We start from the raw sequence: 24,460 nt of genomic DNA on the forward strand, positions 1-24,460 counted from the left end.
GAGCGGATGGAGGAGTGATGTTATGGTTAGGGTACCATACACCGGGGCATATTGAGAAGAGATGTCATGAAATGAGTACCATGGGTCGTAGTGAAGTATGTTTGTGGTTCTCCGGTTATTCGGTCATGAGTAAGTTCGTTGAGGCGTCCCGTGAGAGGGAGATCGAGAGTCCCTCAGAGTATTTTAGTAAGGAGTCAGTGAGAAGGGAGAATTTCGATCTGTGTTGGGCAATCAGTCGATAAAGGAGATGTCGCCTCCTATGATCTGGGAGGTACTGATTATGCTCGTGTGAAATATGAGAAGCATGATGTTTTGGTTTTGGGTTTAGGGGTAAACCCTGCAGGTCGTCATTGATGATGATTTCCCACCAGAGTATCAGGTAGCAGGTGTGCCGCGAGGCAGTGATTTATCATGAGCAGATAGTCAGTTGGGACTAAGATGTGTGAGGACCACACTACACCTATTTGAGCATAGTAGGAGGTATTATAGTGGTATCAGTGGGGAGTTCAGTCGACTTCAGCGGTGCAGAGAGTTTTCTATCCATGGGGTGTTGAATCTGGGAGTGAGTACCTGTTCTTGGGATGAACACGGTGTTGGAGTGTTGGTTGATGAGTTGAGGTGAGGGGTACGATGATTTTATGGTTCAGTCTATGAGCCAGGAATGTTATAGAGCAGTTGAGCTGTTTGGTACTAAATTGGTACGAGATTTGGAACGACTAGAGGCAGACGTGACGAGAAGTTCTTGAGGAGTTCACCAGAGGTTCATAGTATATGAGGTCGATTCATTTCCTTAAGGGGGGGATTATCGGGCGTTGTGTAGCACCTTCCGAGGGCTGGTGCGATTTTGCTGGAGAATATAGTTATGGGTTAGTTGCGTGCTATTTGGTGATGGTTCGAACCCTAAGTGGGGGAGAACCGGGTGCCGTATGTAAGAAAGCAGAGATTTGTCAAGAGCAGTTATAAGTGGAGTATAGAGATATGCGGTAAGAAATCATGAGACCAGAGATGTCGGTGATCGAGGAAAGGGGTCAGAGTGAGTTAATGCGAGAAGTACTTGTTTGAGAAGGATGAATGTCTCCACGACAGGTGTTTTTTAGTCAGGAATCTGGTATTGGTCAGTGTTGGGGCAGGTAGATAAAGAATGATTGGGCAGCCAACTCCCGGGTCAGTATGCGTATCCTTGTTTGGATTTTGAGCGGCGGGAAACACGGTTTCGGAGAATTATCAGCGTATTTCGTAGTGTTAGCGTTTCTTCGTATTGCAATTGAGAAATTGAATACACCGAAGTTGCAACTTGAGAAAAATGAAGATCTAGTTATGGGGTTCAAAGGGAATGTATTATTGCATCTATATGGTGCTTGGGGCAGGAGATCTGTGGTTGTGGCGGGATCTTGTGATGTTCGGTGGGGGTGTTCCGAGGTATCCGGGTATTGATATCTTTATTTTGAAGTTATTCGTGAATCTTGAGTTGAGACGACTTGTGGTATATCAGGTATCTATGGATCTAGTGAGAGCCTTCGAGTATGGGCATCCAGGGAGATTACTTGGGAGAGTGGATCTTCGTAAGGGTGGACATCTATTATGACGATTGCCTCCAGAGTCTGTGATGAATATTCGAGACGAGTATGGGTAGCCGCCTATGATAGTCTGTGGAGCACGAACTAGTGGAGTCAGAGGGTGTTGTGATACTGCGGGGAGCCGTAGTACTCACTAGTCAGAGATTGTTGTGATACTGCGGGGAGCCGTAGTACTCACTAGTCAGAGGGTGTTGTGATACTGTGGGGAGCCGTAGTACTCACTAGTCAGAGGGTGCTGTGATACCGCGGGGAGCCGTAGTGCTCACTAGATGGCAAGAGAGTGTGATGATGGAATGTTCTCCGATCAGTGTATGATGTGGAAGAGTTTTGGGCTTGAGTAGCCCTAGTATTGAGTTTTTGGAGCCTGGATGTTAGACTGGGGTCCCCGTCTCTATCGGGGAATGTGGTGAGATGCGCAAGGGATATGCGCAGCGAAAACCAGAGATTAGAGTGGAGACGATCCTCGGTTGGATTGTACTTTCTTGCATAAGGAAAAGAGAATTTCGTGACTTGCGTGTCACGAGGCCGGGATAGTGGTCACGGGGAGGAAGTTAGTGGGATATTTGGATCATGATTTGGGTGACCTTTGGAGGCTCGGTTGTGGAGTCAAAAGCTGACCTGGTGACCAGTCTCGAAGAGGGATATGAGATGAGATAGAGCCTATCATGATGATGTCTGAGGACACCTCAGAGGGAATGAACGATTCAGACGCTCAAAGACATGCTTCAGGCATGTGTATTAGATTTTGGAGGGTGTTGCGGCACGTATTTATCCTTGGTTGAGTTATCCTATTTCAACAGCCATCATTAGTGCATCGGTATGCCACCCTTTGTGTTGTTGTATGGGAGGAAGTGTCGGACCCTCATTTGCTGAGGAGAGTGTCGATTCGCGGAAGTGGAAGTTGTAGTGAGAATGGATGATTTGGAGTATGATGGTCGAACATTGTGTCTGTGGCAGTGGTATGGAATGACATTATGATGGGATGTCTGCTGAGGATGCGGAAGGGATTCCGCGGGTGTAGAGCCAAGAGTCTCAGGATGGATGTAGGGATGGAGTCTGGGACTCCCAGCTTGATTCTGATCAAGGGTCGTGTGCGTAGTGGTGGTGTCTCCTGGGGATGTTAGAGATGTCATCAGTGCGACGGGTTCTCCTAACCCAAGAATGCAAAGGTTGGTGCGGCTTGGGTGCTTGATTGCAAGAAGAGGACTCATGAGAGTTGCTCTGGGATTGAAGAGTGGGCCTTTCTGTCGTCACGGATTGGATAGGATAGGATTCGGATCGGGGATCCGATGGTTCATGGCTTCTAACCCTTATGGGTCAAGTGATTGTTGAGATTTGGGTCAGTGATGCTTCATGGGTAATTCTCGGATCGTTGAGTGTGGTTATCAGAGGGTACATCCGGTGCCCGGTTCGAGATAGTGGTCAGGACACCGTAAGGAACGGGAAAGTGTGTTCGAGTTTCGATGGGTATGTCTTGTGAGATCCGGTCCGATTAAGGCCAGGTGGCACGTTGTGGGAGTATTTCTGGAGTTGAGTTGCTGTAGGCTTCGAGGGCGAAGCCTAATTTAAGTGGGGGAGAATTGTAACATCCCGAAATATCAAGAGTAGAGTTGAAGGGCTAAAAGAGTAAATTGGGAAAGAGTGACTCGGTGAGTCCATGTGCGGACTCGGCGAGTAGAGTCGCGACTTGGTCGCGTGTTAAGTGGCCGACTCGGCGAGTCAGGGTAATGGACTCGGCGAGTAGGCGCTGAGTGGAGAAAACCCTAATTCTCAGGGTTGAGCCTTATATAAAGATCATTATGTTTCCCTCCCAGCCTCTTTATCACCCCTTGAGCCCCAGAAACCCCTAAATCACGAAGAAGCACCATTGTTGGATGGAGTGGAGCTTGGAGAATGTATTTGTGAAGGAATTTTGGGAGATTGAAGGCTTGGAGCAAGGGGCTTTGTTTGAATTCGAGTCTCATTTCAATTAGGGCATTCCTTTGAGGTAATATCTCGTTTTTTGAGCTGCTATTTCTTAGATGCATCATTTTGGGGATGTTGGAGATCATATCTTTGGATTTAATTGAGTTTAGAGGTTAGATCTGAGGTTGCTACCTCAGATCTGGAAGGGAGAAGGTCTAGAGTGCATGAAAGTCCCTGTTTATGAGTGGTTGATGGAGTCATCTTGTCCCAAATCCTAGCCCAATGTGCAAACGGCTTAGATCTCTTTGGATTCACGTAAAGTTTGCCACTTTACGTGATGGATGGGTTGTAGGAGGCTAGATCTATGTTTTGGATCAATTGAATGGCCTGGAGTGCTTCTGAATGGATTCAGAACGGTGGTACTCAGCGAGTCACATGGGTAGACTCGACGAGTTGCTTGCAGATGGCCTGGAACTCGACGAGTTGGAAGAACAACTCGGCGAGTAGGTTGAAGATAGCCTTGGACTCGACGAGTCCATTTGGACTCGGTGAGTCTTGTCGAAGAGTCCCAAATATTCTCTGGTAGAGTCGAGAATCGGTGAGTTGAGGGATGACTCGGTGAGTCGAGTGCGAGTGGACTCAGAGTTGTTGGACTCGGCGAGTCTTGGGGTGACTCGGCGAGTTAGGTCGCAGATTGAATGAAGTTCTGATTATGGGAACTCGACGAGTCACAGAGTTGACTCGACGAGTAGGGTCAGTCAGGGGTTGACTTAGACTGAGGACTTTGATTTCGACCAAGGGTTGGTCGTTGAGTTTTAGGGTTTGGTCAGCGATGTGGCCTTTGGGCCAAGAGAGAGGTAAACTAGTCTTTTACCCATGAGAGGGTGTTATGAGAGGATTTATTCTAGTCTCGAGAGTTATATTCATGAGAATATTTGCTTTACGTGTTAGGCGGTGGCGAGTTTGAGATTCCAGTGTGGGGATATCTGCTTTCTGCTTGCCAGGTGAGTCTTCTCACTATACTTTACCTTGAGTAGGTAACCAGAGTTATGTGTTCAGAGTATTTGTATACTATATGTACGTGATGTGTTGTACTGCATTATTTCTATGTGATTTATGCTGTGCATGTTTATAGAGTTGGAACCGGAAGGTTCCCAGAGTTAGAGCCTGAGGGTTCACAGAGTTTGGGTGCACAGACCCATAGAGTTATAGCCTCGAGTGGCTAATATGTGTTATGTGTGGTATTTTGGGGAACTCACTAAGCTTCGTGCTTACAGTGTTTTGTGTGATGTTTTTTTCAGGTTTCTTTCAGTATCACGGGACGACACCGGCTTGATTGTACACACCAGAGAAAGAGTCATATTTTGGAGGATCCTGGTTTTCTATGCAAGTGAAAATGGAGTCATGTTTTGTAAATCGACTATGAATGAGATTTTAAACTAGTGTTTCTAAGAATAAAATGATTATTTTAAATGAAAATTTTGTCTTGAAATTTACGGTGTTACAAGTTGGTATCAGAGCCTTGGTTTGAGGGATTCGGATGCGCCTTCGGGTAAATCTGGACTCAAACTGAGGAAGTAAGAAAAGTTTTAAGGAAATAATTTTCTAAAAATGAATAAGGGTTCAAAGAGGAAGCAAGAAAGAGCAGTGTGTACAATCAGCCTGAGCCCGAACGGTGATTTCCCAAAATACCCTTATTTTTTTGTGTTATGAGATATTTATGATGCACCTTATGAGATAATATTGCATGCCAGAGACAGTCTAGGCATTTCATATGTTAGGACTAGAGTGGCCTGATTTGTGATGCCTTAGTCTAGGACTCGTTGTTATATGTGTTATGCTTTTGAGTATGTGATGAGTGAGAGTATCCAGTTAGAACCCATGAGGGGTAGAGTTACAGAGTTTGGTGGTACTTTCGAGGATGAGCCGAGAAGGTGGAGTTATCACAGAGAGGGAGTCCTATGTATTCTTCGATGCTCGAATGCTGCTTGCTTTGTGCTTTGTGGAACTCTCGATGATGGGAGTCAGCTACCAATTGAATATGATGATATTCAGGAGGTAGATGGCTGGCATCATTAGGAGCTCTTCAGCAGCTGATAGCAAAGAAGTGGGAGGACAACGAAAGAGCTTAGGGAGTAACCCGATCCAGGTGAGTGCGCTTGTAGAATAGAGAATTTCGCTGGGGAGCGAGCACACGCGATGGGATTGGTGAAAGAGCAGGTCGAGCAGCTATTTAAAAGCTCTGGGATGGTCCGTGTGGAAAGTATGGGTAGATGTGGCAGGTAGTATGGGCCCGTACTACTGAAAGCAGAAGACCCATACTTGATACAGGGAGCATTCTGAAGGTTCTAAGGAGCGGATTGAGGAGTGATGTTATGGTTCGGGTACCATACATCAGAGTAGATTGAGGAAGTGATGTTATGGTTCGAGTACCATACATCAGAGTCGATTGAGGAGTGATGTTATGGTTCGGGTACCATACATCAGAGCAGATTGAGGAAGTGATGTTATGGTTCGGGTACCATACATCATAGCCGATTGAGGAGTGATGTTATGGTTCGGGTACCATACATCAGAGCCGATTGAGGAGTGATGTTATGGTTCGGGTACCATACATCAGAGCAGATTGAGGAGTGATGTTATGGTTCGGGTACCATACATCAGAGCAGATTGAGGAAGTGATGTTATGGTTCGAGTACCATACATCAGAGCAGATTGAGGAGTGATGTTATGGTTCAGGTACCATACATCAGAGCAGATTGAGGAAGTGATGTTATGGTTCGAGTACCATACATCAGAGCCGATCGAGGAGTGATGTTATGGTTCGGGTACCATACATCAGAGCAGATTGAGGAAGTGATGTTATGGTTCGGGTACCATACATCAGAGCAGATTGAGGAGTGATGTTATGGTCCGGGTTCCATACATCGGAGCGGATGGAGGAGTGATGTTATGGTCCGAGTACCATACATCGGAACGAATTGAGGAGTGATGTTATGGTCCGGGTACCATACATCGGAGCGGATTGGGGAGTGATGTTATGGTTAGGGTACCATACACCGGGGCATATTGAGAAGAGATGTCATGAAATGAGTACCATGGGTCGTAGTGAAGTATGTTTGTGGTTCTCCGGTTATTCGGTCATGAGTAAGTTCGTTGAGGCGTCCCGTGAGAGGGAGATCGAGAGTCCCTCAGAGTATTTTAGTAAGGATTCAGTGAGAAGGGAGAATTTCGATCTGTGTTGGGCAATCAGTCGATAAAGGAGATGTCACCTCCTATGATCTGGGAGGTACTGATTATGCTCGTGTGAAATATGAGAAGCATGATGTTTTGGTTTTGGGTTTAGGGGTAAACCCTGCAGGTCGTCATTGATGATGATTTCCCACCAGAGTATCAGGTAGCAGGTGTGCCGCGAGGCAGTGATTTATCATGAGCAGATAGTCAGTTGGGACTAAGATGTGTGAGGACCACACTACACCTATTTGAGCATAGTAGGAGGTATTGTAGTGGTATCAGTGGGGAGTTCAGTCGAGTTCAGCGGTGCAGAGAGTTTTCTATCCATGGGGTGTGGAATCTGGGAGTGAGTACCTGTTCTTAGGATGAACACGGTGTTGGAGTGTTGGTTGACGAGTTGAGGTGAGGGGTACGATGATTTTATGGTTCAGTCTATGAGCCAGGAATGTTATCGAGCAGTTGAGCTGTTTGGTACTAAATTGGTACGAGATTTGGAACGACTAGAGGCAGACGTGACGAGAAGTTCTTGAGGAGTTCACCAGAGGTTCATAGTATATGAGGTCGATTCATTTCCTTAAGGGGGGGGACTATCGGGCGTTGTGTAGCACCTTCCGGGGGCCTGTGCGATTTTGCTGGAGAATATAGTTATGGGTTAGTTGCGTGCTATTTGGTGATGGTTCGAACCCTAAGTGGGGGAGAACCGGGTGCCGTATGTAAGAAAGCAGAGATTTGTCAAGAGCAGTTATAAGTGGAGTATAGAGATATGCGGTAAGAAATCATGAGACCAGAGATGTCGGTGATCGAGGAAAGGGGTCAGAGTGAGTTAATGCGGGAAGTACATGTTTGAGAAGGATGAATGTCTCCACGACAGGTGTTTTTTAGTCAGGAATCTGGTATTGGTCAGTGTTGGGGCAGGTAGATAAAGAATGATTGGGCAGCCAACTCCCGGGTCAGTATGCGTATCCTTGTTTGGATTTTGAGCGGCGGGAAAAACGGTTTCGGAGAATTATCAGCGTATTTCGTAGTGTTAGCGTTTCTTCGTATTGCAATTGAGAAATTGAATACACCGAAGTTGCAACTTGAGAAAAATGAAGATCTAGTTATGGGGTTCAAAGGGAATGTATTATTGCATCTATATGGTGCTTGGGGCAGGAGATCTGTGGTTGTGGCGGGATCTTGTGATGTTCGGTGGGGGTGTTCCGAGGTATCCGGGTATTGATATCTTTATTTTGAAGTTATTCGTGAATCTTGAGTTGAGACGACTTGTGGTATATCAGGTATCTATGGATCTAGTGAGAGCCTTCGAGTATGGGCATCCAGGGAGATTACTTGGGAGAGTGGATCTTCGTAAGGGTGGACATCTGTTATGACGATTGCCTCCAGAGTCTGTGATGAATATTCGAGACGAGTATGGGTAGCCGCCTATGATAGTCTGTGGAGCACGAACTAGTGGAGTCAGAGGGTGTTGTGATACTGCGGGGAGCCGTAGTACTCACTAGTCAGAGATTGTTGTGATACTGCGGGGAGCCGTAGTACTCACTAGTCAGAGGGTGTTGTGATACTGTGGGGAGCCGTAGTACTCACTAGTCAGAGGGTGCTGTGATACCGCGGGGAGCCGTAGTGCTCACTAGATGGCAAGAGAGTGTGATGATGGAATGTTCTCCGCTCAGTGTATGATGTGGAAGAGTTTTGGGCTTGAGTAGCCCTAGTATTGAGTTTTTGGAGCCTGGATATTAGACCGGGGGCGAGACTGGGGTCCCCGTCTCTATCAGGGAATGTGGTGAGATGCGCAAGGGATATGCGCAGCTAAAACCAGAGATTAGAGTGGAGACGATCCTCGGTTGGATTGTACTTTCTTGCATAAGGAAAAGAGAATTTCGTGACTTGCATGTCACGAGGCCGGGATAGTGGTCACGGGGAGGAAGTTAGTGGGATATTTGGATCATGATTTGGGTGACCTTTGGAGGCTCAGTTGTGGAGTCAAAAGCTGACCTGGTGACCAGTCTCGAAGAGGGATATGAGATGAGATAGAGCCTATCATGATGATGTCTGAGGACACCTCAGAGGGAATGAACGATTCAGACGCTCAAAGACATGCTTCGGGCATGTGTATTAGATTTTGGAGGGTGTTGCGGCACGTATTTATCCTTGGTTGAGTTATCCTATTTCAACAGCCATCATTAGTGCATCGGTATGCCACCCTTTGTGTTGTTGTATGGGAGGAAGTGTCGGACCCTCATTTGCTGAGGAGAGTGTCGATTCGCGAAAGTGGAAGTTTTAGTGAGAATGGATGATTTGGAGTATGATGGTCGAACATTGTGTCTGTGGCAGTGGTATGGAATGACATTATGATGGGGTGTCTGCTGAGGATGCGGAAGGGATTCCGCGGGTGTAGAGCCAAGAGTCTCAGGATGGATGTAGGGATGGAGTCTGGGACTCCCAGCTTGATTCTGATCAAGGGTCGTGTGCGTAGTGGTGGTGTCTCCTGGGGATGTTAGAGATGTCATCAGTGCGATGGGTTCTCCTAACCCAAGAATGCAAAGGTTGGTGCGGCTTGGGTGCTTGATTGCAAGAAGAGGACTCATGAGAGTTGCTCTGGGATTGAAGAGTGGGCCTTTCTATCGTCACGGATTGGATAGGATAGGATTCGGATCGGGGATCCGATGGTTCATGGCTTCTAACCCTTATGGGTCAAGTGATTGTTGAGATTTGGGTCAGTGATGCTTCATGGGTAATTCTCGGATCGTTGAGTGTGGTTATCAGAGGGTACATCCGGTGCCCGGTTTGAGACAGTGGTCAGGACACCGTAAGGAATGGGAAAGTGTGTTCGAGTTTCGATGGGTATGTCTTGTGAGATCCGGTCCGATTAAGGCCAGGTGGCACGTTGTGGGAGTATTTCTGGAGTTGAGTTGTTGTAGGCTTCGAGGGCGAAGCCTAATTTAAGTGGGGGAGAATTGTAACATCCCGAAATATCAAGAGTAGAGTTGAAGGGCTAAAAGAGTAAATTGGGAAAGAGTGACTCGGTGAGTCCATGTGCGGACTCGGCGAGTAGAGTCGCGACTTGGTCGCGTGTTAAGTGGCCGACTCGGCGAGTCAGGGTAATGGACTCGGCGAGTAGGCGCTGAGTGGAGAAAACCCTAATTCTCGGGGTTGAGCCTTATATAAAGATCATTATGTTTCCCTCCCAGCCTCTTTATCACCCCTTGAGCCCCAGAAACCCCTAAATCACGAAGAAGCACCATTGTTGGATAGAGTGGAGCTTGGAGAATGTATTTGTGAAGGAATTTTGGGAGATTGAAGGCTTGGAGCAAGGGGCTTTGTTTGAATTCGAGTCTCATTTCAATTAGGGCATTCCTTTGAGGTAATATCTCGTTTTTTGAGCTGCTATTTCTTAGATGCATCATTTTGGGGATGTTGGAGATCATATCTTTGGATGTATTGGAGTTTAGAGGTTAGATCTGAGGTTGCTACCTCAAATCTGGAAGGGAGAAGGTCTAGAGTGCATGAAAGTCCCTGTTTGTGAGTGGTTGATGGAGTCATCTTGTCCCAAATCCTAGCCCAATGTGCAAACGGCTTAGATCTCTTTGGATTCACATAAAGTTTGCCACTTTACGTGATGGATGGGTTGTAGGAGGCTAGATCTATGTTTTGGATCAATTGCATGGCCTGGAGTGCTTCTGAATGGATTCAGAACGGTGGTACTCGGCGAGTCACATGGGTAGACTCGACGAGTTGCTTGCAGATGGCCTGGAACTCGACGAGTTGGAAGAACAACTCGGCGAGTAGGTTGAAGATAGCCTTGGACTCGACGAGTCCATTTGGACTCGGCGAGTCTTGTCGAAGAGTCCCAAATATTCTCTGGTAGAGTCGAGAATCGGTGAGTTGAGGGATGACTCGGTGAGTCGAGTGCGAGTGGACTCAGAGTTGTTGGACTCGGCGAGTCTTGGGGTGACTCGGCGAGTTAGGTCGCAGATTGAATGAAGTTCTGATTATGGGAACTCGACGAGTCACAGAGTTGACTCGACGAGTATGGTCAGTCAGGGGTTGACTTAGAGTGAGGACTTTGATTTCGACCAAGGGTTGGTCGTTGACTTTTAGGGTTTGGTCAGCGATGTGGCCTTTGGGCCAAGAGAGAGGTAAACTAGTCTTTTACCCATGAGAGGGTGTTATGAGAGGATTTATTCTAGTCTCGAGAGTTATATTCATGAGAATATTTGCTTTACGTGTTAGGCGGTGGCGAGTTTGAGATTCCAGTGTGGGGATATCTGCTTTCTGCTTGCCAGGTGAGTCTTCTCACTATACTTTACCTTGAGTAGGTAACCAGAGTTATGTGTTCAGAGTATTTGTATGCTATATGTACGTGATGTGTTGTACTGCATTATTTCTATGTGATTTATGCTGTGCATGTTTATAGAGTTGGAACCGGAAGGTTCCCAGAGTTAGAGCCTGAGGGTTCACAGAGTTTGGGTGCACGGACCCATAGAGTTATAGCCTCGAGTGGCTAATATGTGTTATGTGTGGTATTTTGGGGAACTCACTAAGCTTCGTGCTTACAGTGTTTTGTGTGATGTTTTTTTCAGGTTTCTTTCAGTATCACGGGACGGCACCGGCTTGATTGTACACACCAGAGAAAAAGTCATATTTTGGAGGATCCTGGTTTTCTATGCAAGTGAAAATGGAGTCATGTTTTGTAAATCGACTATGAATGAGATTTTAAACAAGTGTTTCTAAGAATAAAATGATTATTTTAAATGAAAATTTTGTCTTGAAATTTACGGTGTTACAAATTATGAATTAATTAGAAATAGTTACAATTAATTAATTGTTGATCATAATTAATCTGAAATTAATTCGGAATTAATTGGAAATAATTAAATATGCAAGGGTTGAATTGTAATTGTTCAATAGTTGAACAAAAGAGACAATTCTAGAACGATCTATAGCATGCATTGTTTTATGGGAACTTTAGAAGGGTTCTAGAATTTTCCTATTAGATGATAAGTAAAGGATTTGAGCTAGGGTTTAAATCTAATATTTAACTGCTCAAATTGTGATTCATCTATAAATTACCTAAACTATAAATAGGAACCTTAAGGCACCAAATTTCAATGATAACCTTCATGGAATGATGAAATCCGATTTCATCATTGTCTCCTCTCTCTTTGTCGATTTCAACTGTTTTAGGGTGTTTTGTGTAAGTCATTAGAGATATTCACATTATTGACGCTTGATTTCCATGGACTTTGAAGATCAAAGGAGTTTGACATATTCATTATGTCTAAGGTATGTTTCCTATCTATGATTTTTGATTATCATAGGGTTTTAGTTTTGTTTCATAAAGTATGTTGCTATTAATAATGAAAAGCCATAGAATGTTTTAGGTTGCGTATACCCATAAGTATTATGTGAAATTATGCAAGTACATTGTTATTGTAACCTACTAAACCTATCAATAAGTAGTTAGGAGTCAGATAGACAGTCAAATATATGAGCATGCCCTAAAGTCATAAATCAAACAAGAACCATGCAATAAGGCTTTAGACCAAGACTTCCCAAGCTATCTAACTTAAACTACACACAATCCTAGGGTATCCCCTCAACGATCAACCAATACTATTATTACCCTAACCAAACATGACACCTAATAGTATTATACAATTAACAGGCAAGACCTTACCAGTCTAGTATACCATGCAACCAAAGTTCTTATACTGTACATAAATAACAAAGAGTTATCCTAGTCAAGTAGCATATATATATATATATATATATATATATATATATATATATATATATATATATTGTTGGATTAGTGTCTAAGCCCATAACTATATTTGGTATGTATTTGACCCGGTTGTGCATGGTCCTTTTGCGTTGCCTTCACCAAAGCAACTTGACAAGGTAATTTAAGGGGAGAGAGAGAGAGAGAGAGAATATTATGGTTTATTAATATATTATAAGAATAATATATTAAAGGAGAAATCATATTTATTTAATTAGTATTGGTCATAAATTAATTTGGTGACTAAAAAAGATTAATTAAATAAAGGGTTATAAACTGTCAAATGTATGATAGTTGAGTTTTGAGCTGGGAAACCTAATGGACTATAGGGGAACGAAATTATGATGGGGATCCATCATATTTTCATCCAAGGCCTTATTCCAGAAGGTTCTTTGGGCTGCTTGGTGGCTAAGCTATCCATTAGGGTTTAGACTGAAACCCTAGCAGCCTGCAGTATAAATAAGACCCCTAGGCTATGAAAATCAGCTACACTTGATCCCAAGAGAACCCTAGGGCCAATTTTAGCATCTCTCATCCTCTCTCATATTGCCTTCTTGCTTGTGGGGTTTGTGAACCATTAGAGGAGTTACAATTGTGACTTTAAGCTCAAGATCAAGAAGACTACAAGGATTTCAAGCTACTTGAAAGAGGTAAAACACTTAGATCTGATTTCATGATGTTAATTTTGAATTATATATGATAGATCTAGGGTTGTAAGTCTTGGATTCAAATCATGTACAATAGAGAAACCTAGATCCAAGCATTAGGGTTTGTATGAGCACATAGGATTGTTCTTATGCATAAAAACCCATCATAGATATATATATATATATATATATATATATATATATATATATATATATATATATATATATCTAATAGCACCACTATCCTAATAGGCAGAGGATATAAAATGTCATACGTGGTATAGCGAGAAGACTCACATGAATCACAAAACCGGATAATCACAAAAATATTCTCACTCCTTGCACTGATTAATCCTGCAAACTGACTAACACCAAATAAAGATCAATCCTCAATCAACAACCCAAATCCTTCAAGTTTAACGTAAGGTCAAACTGGTCAAAAGTCAATGGTCAGTGGCCAATAAAATTCAATGGTCAACCAAGTCGACGGTCACCAAGCTATGGTGAGCTCTTGGCCATACCACGGGCAAGTCAGGACAAATTAGTCGTGATCAGAGAACCATCACTCCATCAACCTTCCTTGGTCACGTCATAGCTTCTGGTATTAAGAGCTTAATCCTTACAAATCAAGGCTCATAACTTCAAATCCGAATATTCTCAATGACTTAACGGATAAAATTTCCAACTTTATCCAATAAGACATCACCACAATGCAAGATCTTAAACCCTAAGTCTATTAAGCCTTTATAATAACCAAAACTAGTGTATGGTTCAAAGGGAACCATGACCTAACACCTTTTCTGTCAGATTAAGCCTAGAAATGGTCACCAAGCAAGTCTAAGGTTCTGCAGTTGCTCAAAACTCTAAAAACATCCCTTCAAAGGATTAAAAAGTACATCATAGCATGAAATGAAATCCAAGAATGATAAAGGTGGATGCTTTATACATTCCAAATCTCCATAAGACGCTGGAGATGCAAGACTTAAAGTAGATACAACCTTTCAACCAACAAGCACACCACCTTTTTCTCGCAAGATGTATTCCAAGGCTTCAAACATCACGAGCACCACACAACCATCAAGAACGCTCAACCGGGGATAGGCTTTCGAGTTTAGAGGATGAAGGCTGAAGAGAATGACATAAACAATAAGTTAAATCCTTTAGATATAGGAGAAACACCAAAATATTAGGCTTAGGGTTGCAGCCAGTGCCACGTCATGGTCTCCATCTCGACACATCGTAGTAGTCAGCCAGACGTGATCTTAATTTATCTTAATTTAATTGACATATCCACGATGTGGCCAAATACTTGCCACGTCATGGCATTCAGTTTTTCCCCAAAACCTTATCTTTGAAATCCTTAAGTCTTCATATGATCAATTCTTGAAAACAGGTGTTGCAGTTATTTTACAATAATATTATGGTGTTTTCTTTGTCTAATATATATATATATATATATATATATATATATATATATATATATATATATATTATAAAATATATTTTTCTTTTAAAAGTAATTATTTTTGTAATACTTTATTCTAACAGATTGGTATCTTATATTAATTTTATAGTGTTTTTTGTCTGATAGAAAATATATATTATGAAAATAGTTTTTTTCTTCTAAAAATAAACATTTTTATAATATCTCCGTCTAACAGATTATATTATCATACATTAATCTTATGATGTTGTTTATCTGACAGATAATATTTATTATGAAAAAAAATCTTCTAAAAATAGCAATTTTTACAGTACTTATGTCTCAAATATTTGTATCTTACATCAGTCTTATGATATTTTCTTTGTCTTAAAAAATATATCTCTTATGAAAAGAGTTTTCTTTTTCTTCTAAAAAAAACCGTTTTATAAGATTAATGTAAGATAACAATCTATTACACATAAATATTATAAAAATGGTTAATTTTTAGAAGAAAAAAAACACTTCTTAACATATATTATCTGTCAGACAAAGAATATATATATATATATATATATATATATATATATATATATATATATATATATATATAATAAGATTGATGTAGGATAATACAATTTGATAGAGAGAAATATAATAATAATGATTATTTGTAGAAGAAAAAAAATATTCATAATAGATATTCTTTTTAATACAAAGAAAATATCATAAGATTAGTATAATATAATACAAGAAAATATTATAAGATTAATATAAAATAATACAATCTGTTTGACTAAACTATTATAAAAATCGTTATTTTTATAAATAACAAGAAAACAGTTATTTTCATAATAGATATCATCTCTTAGACAAAACAATCACCATAAGATTAATATAAGATAATATAATCTGTTTGACAAAAAAATATACTTAGATATATATATATATATATATATATATATATATATATATATATATATATATATAGATTTATTTGCGATAAAGTCCTTATTTATATTCTGTTGGTGGTCGGTTTACCGGCAGTTTACTCGTAAATGATCAAAATAAATACAATTGACGGTTTTGGGGATTTAATTGACGAAAAAAAGGATAAGGTCGATTATGAGACCTAAACATAAGGATTTTTTAGTACATCTCCCTTAACTAAGAATAAAAATAGTAAATATTCATTTGAAATAAATACTAAATATAAAAATTCAAAACTACCAAATCATAATTAAAAGAATACCCATTACCGAATTAAAAACATTGATGGTGTAAGGGTATGGAAACCACACCAACACTCCACCTCACCACCATCTCCTTCCTTCTCACCACGACTCCTTACATACCAAAACTTGGTGTACCTTCAACGAGAAGAAGAGAGGAACATAGAATAAGAGAGATCACTAGTTGTGGTATCCCATGTTATATACCACATGAGGCTACGAACTTGGCTCCAAGTCATCACGACATGACCACCAAGATGGTGTAGACAATGAATTATGAATGTCCTCCTCCATCTTAATTCTTAGCACAACGAGAGCTTTCTTAATAATAATGAATTAATGGAATAGATTGGGGATGTCATGGGGAAATGTAATTAGTTGTTGGAATATTAATTGCAAAATCATATTTACTTCATTTATGTCCTCACATTGAACAGTACCTATCATATTAACCTTCATTTCAAATTCTATAAACGACGTTCTGCACCATCTCACCCTTTCTCCATCCTCTCAGCTTGATACCATTCAAATCCTTCACCAAGTAGTCTACGAGGTAAAGCACCACTATCAACATAACGTCTGCTGTTAAGAAAAATCATCGCTGAAATATAAGACCACCATGATAGAAAATGAGGAAAACATCTTTTATAACGAGTGAAATATTTTGACATATATAGAAAACGACATACGTGTTTCTCCACAAAAAACAATTGCTTAAACTCTTATTTACATTCGTGAAAAGTTGTTAGAATCTTATTCAGGTCAATTAGGTTTTTTTGTCTTATCTTTAGCAGGGGCGTTCAATGAAATACGTAAGTAAGGTGAATATGAGAAAGATGTGTGGGATTTTGAAAGGGGTGCGTTGTTTATGGGAAGGTGAAAGTAGTGACGGCGGACAATTCAAAGGTCGGTCTTTTCGTTGGTTTTCTTTGAGTCCCATTGTTTTCCAACTTTTTTGGTGGGAATAAAATTTCATCAATTAATCCCACTGGACTCGTCAATGTTCCACTTTGTTCTTATCCCGGGTATGCCAAATACTTCTTAAAAAATATTGTTCAGCTTAGAAGAAACAGCTTCAATACCCCCTTTGTAGGAGCTTGTAGCTCATTAAGTATACAACCAAAAAATACATGTAAACTATGTAAATAGTAGGTTACGTTGTGAACTACAAGCCGGAACAGTTCAAAATTTGTCTAAAATTCTGCAAACAAGCTGAAACGGAAAATTCATATTCAATACCCCCTGTTTAGGGGTTTGTATCTCACTAAATATACAACCAAAAATAGCATATAAACTGTGTAAACAGTATGTTCAACTGCGAACTACAAGCTGGAAAACAAATGAGGCAAATTGGACAAATAACGAAAACACTATGAGAGTTCAAAGTCGGCTTAAAATTCTATAACCATGCTGATATTAAAAAAAAAAGAAAAAAACAACAACAACAACAACAAAAAAAAAATGGAATTGAATATGGAATTACCTTTAACTTCAAACTTGCCAAAACCTTTTCAATTTCCGGTTCCAGTTCTTTTAAAACTGATTAAGCCTCTATTCGGTTAAACCAGACCGAAAAACCGAATAAGCCTAAAGTACAAATCCGTGAACCGAATTGTATTTAGCTTATTCGGTTCCGGTTTCGGTTCGGATTCGGTTGTTTGGTCCAAATGTTCATCCTTAGTTATGTTCGGTTCCATCAGGGATTATAACCACTTCCAAACGTTGTCTTAAAGAACAACTTACACAAAGTTGTGAATATTAGCCTTCCAAATACAAACTTGAATACTTATTAACTAGGCTGCAAAAAAGGTTTACATAAATTGGAACTATAAAGAATAACTGTCCCACTCTTGGTTTAGAAAAGCGCAATGCACACTGATGCGATTAAGGTCCGGGAAGCCGATGCGCTGGCAACACGTAGGTGTGGCGCACAAGTAGTAATTACCAATATATGATTACAATATACTAAAAAGCAATAAAGATATAAAACGAAAACCAAATATAAAAGTCATGTAACCAAATGTAATGATAATTAGTTAAACAGAATGCAAAAACCATAATGCAAAAACCAAAATGCAAAATGCATGTTTACCATAGTCAATGCAAGATGAAACCAAAATCTAATGGTCATGCAAAATGAAAACAAATCTAATAGTTAGGGTCTTCCACACTATACTTTCTTACAGGATTTGTTTTGAAGTCGGATGAAGCATTAACTCCATTCTCAGTATCCATGAATGAGAGTAGAAAGAATAACAAAGAAGAAGAGAAGAGAAGAGAAGGTTAACTACTAACTTAACTGTCGATCAAGAATGAGGAGGGAAAAGGAGTGGAAGACTAATAGATAAAGAAAGAGAAAAGAACAAGATTGTCGTGTGAGACTATGATCGTGTGATCAATTTGTCGTGCCTCTTTGTATTCTGGTACAGTGGTACGTAGATCTCTAGGGTAGAAGTAGGGCCGGCCAGAAATATTTAATAGTTGCATGGGCTTTTTTTTTAACATTATTCAAATAAATGGGCCAGACCATGATGCACCAATGCGTAATGCGCTGGATGCGCTTGGAAGCGGACGCATTGCCTGGCAACATGTAGGTCGCATCGCCCCACAGGTTTGTTGCCCATAACCCATCGCAACGCAACGCAACGGACACATCATCGCATCAAGCACGCTTTTTTAAACCAAGGTCCCACTAACATATAACACAAAACAACAAAGAAACTACCCACTACTGGAAGACCAACTCAAGAAAAACTAAAGGGTAAATGTCATATTAGCCCAACAAACTTTTCACGTTGTTCTAAAAGGTCACTTAACTTTTTTTTTGGTACATTAAGGGAATAAAGTTCAATTAAACTGTTTTAAAATGCCCTTATATGACCTGATACCGGGTTAATAGGTAATATGGGCGCCACATAGAACTTTGATCAAAATTAAATACATCACCAAACTTCCTTGTACATAGCCTTCATCCTTACATCCTCCATGTCGTTTTCATCCTTACATCCTCCATGTCGTTTTATTTCCTGTACTAAGGCCCTAAATCCATCGCCACCAGCTGCCTTCGTGTCCATTGAAAAACCCAAGTTGATGATGCCTTCTCCTCCTCCCTCTTTGCTGGGCCTAATTGACATATTTGCACGCAATTGACCAAAATCAACAAAACTTACATAGAATCAATCATGGATTCGGTAACTATATGGAATCGAGAAAAAAAAAATATATGCAATGTTCATAAAGTTCAAGAACTCATCCTCTCTCAACCCAACTCCATGGTTTTATCTGCTCGTCTACACAACCTCTTAGTCTCTCACACACACAGACATATGATTAGTAACACAATTGACAACCATTTTGAGGTTCTAAGAATTTGCAAAAAGAGAAATTGCTCAATGTTTTCCCTCTTCTCCACCAGAGGTTCTCATGAATCTGAGTGCAATTTCCAGGAGGTATCAGATTCAAAGAACAGGGTGATGGAGAGGGTGGGTGGAGGTGGCTGCGTCTGACGTGGTGGCACGAACTGTGAAGGCGAACCAGCAGTGATCCAAAAATGATGAAGCTAATTTCAAAGGAGAACCCTGGAGCCTGAAGTTGTGATTCCTGTTCCACTTTCACTTTCCCATGTCAATTCCCACCACTGATGTGGTTCTCGTTGATTCCCCTCTTGAATCTTCATCACAGACGAATCTTGAATCTCATAAACCCTATTCTCAATTGACTTTAAAGGTCAAAACTTTCTAAAAAATCAAACCTGTTGCATGAGACACACATAGCACTGCAACTGGCTATTCTAAGTAAAGTGACCAAATTAGCAGGTTAAATTGAACTTTATTCCCTTAATGTACCAAAAAAAAGTTAAGTGACCTTTTAAAACAAACGTGAAAAGTTTATTGGGCTAATATGAACGCATAAGTTTATTGGGCTAATACTAACTACTAAGTAAACTAATAAAATAAACTTGGACATAAGTAGTCCATGAACGCATGCAAAACATGTACATAATCCAATCAAGAATTGTGTTTTACTTCAACATCCCCTGCCTCTCATCGCTTACTTCCACAATTCCCATTTTCTCACAAAACTCAATCATCTTCTTGCTTAGCAAACCCTTCCAAAAGATAACATAACATTTTTTTAAAAGCAAAAAGGATGTGCATCTGGTGCAATTAAAATTTTAAATTGTTCTAAATCCAATTCTAAGCAAATTTGATAACATCTCCAACTAAAGATCCATACCAATCAATCATATAGTATTCCTAATTGTCATCAACTTCGGACCCAGAGGAATACATATACATATCATCAACATCACGATCATCATCATCATCATCATCATCATCATCATCATCATCATCATCGTCGGAGGTTTGTGTTGAGTTGTGCTTAAAATCTTTGATCCGTTTCATGCAGAGTTTTCCCAATTTCCCTCCAAGATAAAGATTATGACACTCACGCACGTCTAGGGATTGAAGGAGAGGGCAACCATTAAGAATGGCCTTCAGTCCATCATTTGTCATCACATGACCATAAATCTGCAAATGGCGTAACCCAGGCATGTTGTTTGCAATTGCAACAGCTAGATCATCACATTCGACGTATGGCCTGGTGTATATAATGTCAAATACCTTGAAAGACCTGAGCTGAGGGCAATTCCGTCCAATAACTTCAATGTCTTCTACACTGATAAAGATGTAAGAAAATTCAAGTTCCTCCAACTGCGACAGCTTTGTGATTTGCCCAACTAAACCCACTATCCGCTAAATGGTCGCAGGACCAAAGGTCAAGACGCTTCAGCTTACGTGAGCTGGACCCACACAAAAGAAACAGGCTTTTCAGTAACTTAAAGTTATCTGTATCAAACTAAACAGGGCATAAAAAGATCTGAATATAACTGGTATTCTTATATAGTTCGATAAAATTATGATAATTTTTCCTTGGGTTTTGAAGGATTTGTAGTATGTTGTCAAAATTCAACCAATTTGAGCCAAGTTGCAACTTTTCTTCGTCTCAATGTTCCAAATTAATACTCAATACAACAGTACAGCACATAACAAGGAGATCATCGGAAAGGGAATAAAACCTACCGTAGCACGATGTAATCAAGGAGATCATCGGTGCAAAATCCTCCGATACTGATATCAATCAGTTCCCCACAGCTGAGATCGACTGCCTGCTTAGTCAGCATCTCGAGTTTGTAATCCGTATCACACCCATCCTGCCATTTGTTAATATCGATGACCTTCCACATCGCCGGATCCTTGCAAATTCTCCGCCAAGTTCTGCATACTTGCCCTGCGCTCCTGAGTTTTTCCACGCAATTCAATCTTCCAAGTATATTTTCCATCAGTTCGTCAGGCATTAACAGCCAATTTGGAGATTCCTTCATTGCCGACGACGGACCTACGGCGGAGGTCGACGCCATTTTAACTCCGAAATACGATTGATTTTACCGGATCCTTTTTATCTTCCCGATTAATGGAAAATCCCCTTTCGTAATGGAGTAGAACTTCTGTTCCTTGGCATGTTGATTCTCTATCCAGCGTGGTCTTCTTTCCACTCCAAGTTATTTACCTAATTGGTCATCAGTCCAATGGCACAACCATGGGCTCAGCCTCCTCAAGCCCAACAATAGGTTATGTTATGTGTTGGAGAGCCCTTCACAAATATTTCAACATTGCCCAATTAATCATTTGCTACATCGGATTAGGCCAGCAGTTTAGCACAATCATTTTCAACAATGACTCTTCAAGATCCGGGCAACGTTGATCAGTACATGGACACCGAGGCCACCGCCCACCTTCATGCCAACCTAGGTATCCTCAAATCTTCTACTAATAATTGTAGTGTAACAGTCGGAGTTTGGGTATGTAATTTTATTATTTTGAATTATTATTTTTTGGGGAACTCGACGAGTTGGTGCCTCAACTCGTCGAGTAGAGTCTTATCTGTTGACGCGGTTTTGCGACCGGACTCGACGAGTCGGGTATCTGACTCGTCGAGTCGGTGCTAATTAGGAAAACCCTAATCCTCGGGTTTGGAAGCTTATTTAAAGACCATTATGGCCTTCATTTGCGGCCACCTTGCTCCAGAGAAACCCTAGAGAGAGTGAGGAAGGCTTGAGTGCAAAGGAGGGCTTATAATCTTCATTTTTGGGGTGATTTTGCTAAAGTAAGAAGAGAGGATCCATCTGGAACGCGAAGGGAGCTTGGATTGGAGCTAATCATCTTGAGATATTGTCTTTGGAGATATAATTCTTTCCATTTCACGTTTATATGGTGGTTTTCATAGTTTTAGGGTTTCCCCCTCATAATTTTTTAGATCAAGTGAGTATGAGGTCCCCTTGGTATGAATAACATCATATATGGACCATGAGAGGTCCCTAAAGCCATTACCTTCCAGCTTTTTGCAAGAAAATAAGGATTTGGAGACTAGGTTGCCATTTTTATTGTTATTTCTCCATTTAAGGCTTGTTATGGTTTGCATGCACGTAAAGGTTGCACCTTTACGTGACTTTTGAGTGTTTAAGGGTTAGATCTATGATTTGGTTAAGCAGATCTGACCTCAGGAGGTTGTTTGAGCGAGTCCATGGAGGAAACTCGCCGAGTCCATATGTAGACTCGACGAGTCGGACCGGGTTGCCCCGGGGTTTGACTTCAGTGGTGACCCGGTGAGTTGGGGGTGACTCAGTGAGTCCAGTGAGGCTTATAAAGGGAAGAATCTGTGGGGACGATGGGACTCACCGAGTCATCGTATGCACTCGGCGAGTCTAGTCAAAATGGACAATTGACTTTTAGGGTTTGTCAACAACTGGGCCTTTGTGTAACACCGTACATTTCAGGACAAATTTTTCATTTAAAATAATCATTTTATTCTTAGAAACACTTGTTTAAAATCTCATTCATAGTCGATTTACAAAACATGACTCCATTTTCACTTGCATAGAAAACCAGGATCCTCCAAAATATGACTCTTTCTCTGGTGTGTACAATCAAGCCGGTGTCGTCCCGTGATACTGAAAGAAACCTGAAAAAGAAAACATCACACAAAACACTGTAAGCACGAAGCTTAGTGAGTTCCCCAAAATACCACACATAACACATATTAGCCACTCGAGGCTATAACTCTATGGGTCCGTGCACCCAAACTCTGTGAACCCTCAGGCTCTAACTCTGGGAACCTTCCAGTTCCAACTCTATAAACATGCACAGCATAAATCACATAGAAATAATGCAGTACAACACATCACGTACATATAGCATACAAATACTCTGAACACATAACTCTGGTTACCTACTCAAGGTAAAGTATAGTGAGAAGACTCACCTGGCAAGCAGAAAGCATATATCCCCACACTTGAATCTCGAACTCGCCACCGCCTAACACGTAAGGCAAATACTCTCATGAATATAACTCTCGAGACTAGAATAAATCCTCTCATAACACCCTCTTATGGGTAAAAGACTATTTTACCTTTCTCTTGGCCCAAAGGCCACATCGCTGACCAAACCCTAAAAGTCAACGGCCAACCCTTGGTCGAAATCAAAGTCCTCAGTCTAAGTCAACCCCTGACTGACCCTACTCGCCGAGTCAACCCTGTGACTCGTCGAGTTCCCATAATTAGAACTTCACTCAATCTGCGACCTAACTCGCCGAGTCACCCCGAGACTCGCCGAGTCCAACAACTCTGAGTCCACTCGCACACGACTCACCGAGTCATCCCTCGACTCACCGATTCTCGACTCAACCAGAGAATATTTGGGACTCTTTGACAAGACTCGCCGAGTCCAAATGGACTCGTCGAGTCCAAGGCTATCTTCAACCTACTCGCCGAGTTGTTCTTCCAACTCGTCGAGTTCCAGGCCATCTTCAAGCAACTCGTCGAGTCGCCCCATGTGACTCGTCGAGTACCACCGGTCTGAACCCATACAGAAGCGTCTCAGGCCATGCAATTGATCCAAAACATAGATCTAGTATCCTACCACTCATCCATCACGTAAAGTGGCAAACTTTACATGAATCCAAAGAGATCTAAGCCGTTTGCACATTGGGGCTAGGGTTTGGGACATGTAAGCTTCACTAAGCACTCCAACACAGGGACTTTCATGCTCTCTGATTCTTCTCCCTTCCAGATCTGAGGTAGCAACCTCAGATCTAACCTCTAGACTTCCCATTTCATCCATAGACAATTTCTCACAACCCCAAAATGAAGAAACAACATAACAACAGGTCAATAACGAGATATTACCTCTAAGTGATGCCCCAAATGCAATGAAATTCGAATCCAAGCAAAGCCCCTTGCTCCAAGCCTTCAATCCTCCCAAAATTTCTTCAATCATTACTTCTCCAAGCTCCAATCCACTCAACAATGGTGCTTCTCCGTGATTTAGGGTTTTCTGGGGCTCAAGGGGTGATAAAGAGGCTAGGAGGAAGACATAATGATCATTATATAAGGCTCAAACCCAAGAATTAGGGTTTTCTCCACTCAGCGCCTACTCGCCGAGTCTAATACTCTGACTCGCCGAGTCGGCCACTTAACACGCGACCAAGTCGCGACTCTACTCGCCGAGTCCACACATGGACTCGCCGAGTCGCTCTTTCCCAATTTACTCCTTTAGCCCTTCAACTCTACTCTTGATATTTCGGAATGTTACAATTCTCCCCCA

At 41.3% G+C, this 24,460-nt stretch overlaps 1 pseudogene across 1 annotated transcript; it reads right to left on the reverse strand.

Moving 5' to 3' along the window:
• Positions 1 to 19,684: 19,684 nt before the first annotated feature.
• Positions 19,685 to 21,326, reverse strand: LOC145004152 (F-box protein SKIP19-like; annotated as a pseudogene). The gene is made up of 2 exons (XR_013662289.1): positions 20,882 to 21,326; positions 19,685 to 20,601 (listed from the first exon to the last, which is right to left on the reverse strand). The product of XR_013662289.1 is annotated as an F-box protein SKIP19-like (transcript).
• Between the last annotated feature and the right edge of the window lie 3,134 nt (positions 21,327 to 24,460).

Source organism: Lactuca saligna, chromosome 7 (assembly GCF_052625555.1).
Source record: "Lactuca saligna cultivar CGN05327 chromosome 7, ASM5262555v1, whole genome shotgun sequence".
NCBI lineage: Eukaryota > Viridiplantae > Streptophyta > Magnoliopsida > Asterales > Asteraceae > Lactuca > Lactuca saligna.